The sequence below is a fragment of the Rhincodon typus genome, chromosome 22 (assembly GCF_021869965.1).
Source record: "Rhincodon typus isolate 14 chromosome 22, sRhiTyp1.1, whole genome shotgun sequence".
NCBI classification, from domain to species: Eukaryota; Metazoa; Chordata; class Chondrichthyes; order Orectolobiformes; family Rhincodontidae; genus Rhincodon; species Rhincodon typus.
Genome location: NC_063353.1, coordinates 44,555,878 through 44,559,495, shown reverse-complemented (window position 1 = coordinate 44,559,495; position 3,618 = coordinate 44,555,878). Strand labels below are relative to the sequence as shown.

At 39.1% G+C, this 3,618-nt stretch overlaps 1 non-coding gene across 1 annotated transcript; it reads left to right on the top strand.

Annotated features, from left to right (window-relative positions):
• Positions 1-2,227: 2,227 nt before the first annotated feature.
• LOC125485828 lies at positions 2,228-2,353 on the top strand. Its single transcript, XR_007264518.1, has one exon. It is a non-coding gene; the product is annotated as a U6atac minor spliceosomal RNA (small nuclear RNA).
• Positions 2,354-3,618: the final 1,265 nt, after the last annotated feature.

The window sequence follows — 3,618 nt, the reverse complement described above, 5'->3', positions numbered from 1 at the left end:
ACTGGCTGAGAGCCCTCTCACTCACACTCTTAACTGACTACTTGGACATCGAGGTAGGTCGCAGTATTTGCGGAGACATTTACTTGAAATTGAATCAACAGCTGATAACCCTGCACCCAATGGTATCAATGTGGATTTCACAAGCTTCAAAATCTCCCCTCCCCCTACCGCATCCCAAAACCAGCCCAGCTCGTCCCCCCCTCCCTAACCTGTTCTTCCTCCCACCTATCCCCTCCTCCCACCTCAAGCCGCACCCCCATTTCCTACCTACTAACCTCATCTCGCCCCCTTGACCTGTCCGTCCTCCCTGGACTGACCTATCTCCTCCCCATCTCCCCACCTACACTCACCTTCACTGGCTCCATCCCCGCCTCTTTGACCTGTCTGTCTCCTCTCCACCTATCTTCTCCTCTATCCATCTTCTATCCGCCTCCCCCTCTCTCTCTATTTATTTCAGAATCCCCTTCCTCTCCCCCATTTCTGAAGAAGGGTCTAGGCCCGAAACGTCAGCCTTACTGCTCCCATGATGCTGCTTGGCCTGCTGTGTTCATTCAGCTCTGCACCTTGTTGTCTCAGATTTTCCAGCATCTGCAGTTCCTACTATCAGCTGATATTTCATATGGCCATTCGATTCAACAACAGGTATGCTTACATTGGGGTAAACAAATTTTAAAAACTATAATAATTGGATAGAATAATACAGTGAACTTTGTAGTATTTGAAGGATATATGTTTTGCTGGTTTATCAGGAGTGCTGTTTCATTAGGTGTCGATTAAAACAATGTTTGATGTATGCCCACATTACAAATTGCAGAATGTGCACTGACAAGTTTCTGAGTAATTGGTAAGACAGCCAATCCTTTCTTGGTTTTCAACAAGCGAGAAATTATCCAAAATTTAATTCCCTCTTAAACTATCTTAGAAACAAACATTAGTTCCATAACTTAATGACTTAATGCTATTTTTCCAAGATTCATCAGAGCAGCTGGAAGTCCAGTGACTAACTCTTTTCCAGTATATCAGAGGAATGGGAGATTCTGAGAAATGTTGGCAGGAGTCCCTCTTCTGATTTTTGTAAAGATATTTATGTGTATTTAGGCTTGTATTCAGTCTGCCTCTTTGCCTCAGTAGAACTTAGGTGTGTTACAGTGAACTTTTCAGTCAGGGATGAATGCACACATCGTGAAACTCTGTTAGAACAATGTCAAAAAAGATTAATGTGTACTGTGAATGATCCAGATCAGAAATCACACAACACCAGGTTATAGTCCAACAGGTTTATTTGATAACACAAACTTTCGGGAGTGAGGCTCCGAAAGCTTGTGTTTTCAAATAAAGCTGTTGGACTACAACCTGGTGCTGTGTGACTTCTGACCTTGTCCACCCCAGTTCAACACCAACACCTCCACTTCGCGACTGATCCAGTTAGTTTAAAGAAATATGGTTTAACAATCCTCAATAATGTTACAAGAATGATTACAGCCAAGAATTCACTAAATTCCTCGCCTAATTGGTAGGCCATAAATGGATTAGTCATTGTACTTTGGTCCACTGATAGGCTGTGGTTATCCTAGACATTCTGTCCCCACATGCCCGCTCCCCAATTTATGGGTCTGCTATTTCGGGTGATATTCCAAAAACAGGAAACTCGCAGAACTTTCTTTTGATCTGCTGAAGACATTGAGAAATTCCCAAACATCTGTCCTATGTTGTAAGCTCCTTTGTTCAACTTTGACCAGTGGCATTGCATAATCCTTTTTAAAATTCCTAGAACAACATAAGCCAGTATGATCCATGTTATATTTGTCATCTATCTGTGTTTATTCCTATGCAAGTTAATTAATCTCTTCTCTACATATGCATGTAGCTACTTCTAAGGAATTAATTAGTAGGGTAGTTTTGATTGAGACTCCATAATAGGAAGAAAAATACAATCTTTCCCATCCACTCTTCATCTTTTGGAAGTAGATTATGTCATGGAATTCACTGCTAAGACTGTAAAGTTCAATGATTTGAAATGATTATACCTGGCCTGTATTTTTTTTACCTCAAACCGGAATACAATTTAGTTCACTTTTGCTTATTTTCATACCTTCTGCTTTGTAGTGTGTTGGTCCCGATCTGGTTGGTTGAAGAGATTCTCTGTTTCTTGAGCAGCCCACAGATCCTTCCAGAGGGTGCAGTGTTTAATTGTTTTGCATCTCATTATGTGATTTCATTTAAAATTATTTATTATGAATGGAGATAAATTTATCATTTCCCTTGATGAGAATGGAAGGAAGGTAGTGGCCGTACAATGAACAAAAGATTAAGGTATTTCCATTTACTTAGTGGCATCTAACCTATATCTTTGGGGTGTAGAGGCTCTTGTGGAACTGTAATATCATCCCTATCTTTGATCCCAGAGGCCTGGGTTCAAGTCCCACCTGCTCCAGAGGTGTGTCATCACATTTCTGAACAGGTTGGTTGAAAATAATCTATGATCTGATGCTCTCTTGATAACTTAGACACTAGGGGTTAAACTCCTTTGTAAATATTGATCACCTTCATTATATACTAACAGTCAGCTAGCACATAATCAAAATCCTTCCCATGAAAACCTAGAATTATCAGCTGTTTGTTGCTTACAGAAGGCAATGACATCAAGAAGACTTGCAGAATGGAATAATAGTACATCAGCTCTCTCGCTAATATAGGATCCTATCTCTGTTACAAGTTGGAATGCATTGCAGAGACAGGGAATTTCAAAAGTAAAAGGAACTTTTAAATGTCATAATACTGACTCTGGAAAAGGTCAGATTGTAGTTTGAAATAAGCTGTTTCCAGAGAACAACCGATTTATATCAATTTTAATAGCACTCAACTTCCAGACCATCCTCCCAACCTATAACTTTTGCTAAAATGAATGTATGTATTACAGATTTAGGACAGGTTAATGTTTGTACTTGTAACTGATTGAATTTTCAAAAAAATAGTAAGACAAGCTCTTTAACTTGCTAACACTGGCTAGCGTGCAGACAACATCTTTTTGTTTCCTTCCTTTTTGGACTGTGCACTACAAAAGGAAGACACTGCTTTAAACCAAGGAGACTGTGTAAAGAGATAGTTGTACTTTTAAAAATAGAATAATGAGAAACTTAAACTTCTTTCTGAATATTATCTTCCTCCATTATTTGCTAATAGTTAGTTATCATAAAATCAAAATTCCTTCTTATGGAAACCTCTGATACTTAGCTGTCTGTCCCAACAAATGTATTTGTGGCACATTGGTAGTATGAAAACTGGGTTCAAGTCCCACCTAGCCCTGTGTCTAATTATATCTCTGAACACTTTGGCTTAACAAATAAATATCTATAATTGATGCTAGCTGTGCTTTGTTGGTTATTACATTGTGGACTCAGCAAAAAATAAATAAACTGGAGAAAGAGCTTACAGCAGGCATTTTAAAGCACTGTGAAGAAACCTTTTTAAACAGATGGAAACAAGTGTCATTTTCACATGGATAAGAAATATAAAATATCGAAATATCAGCTCTGATGATGCCATCCAGACTTGAAACTTTAGCTTGCTCTCTCTCCAGGGATGCTGCGTGACCCATTGTATCATCCAACACTTTTT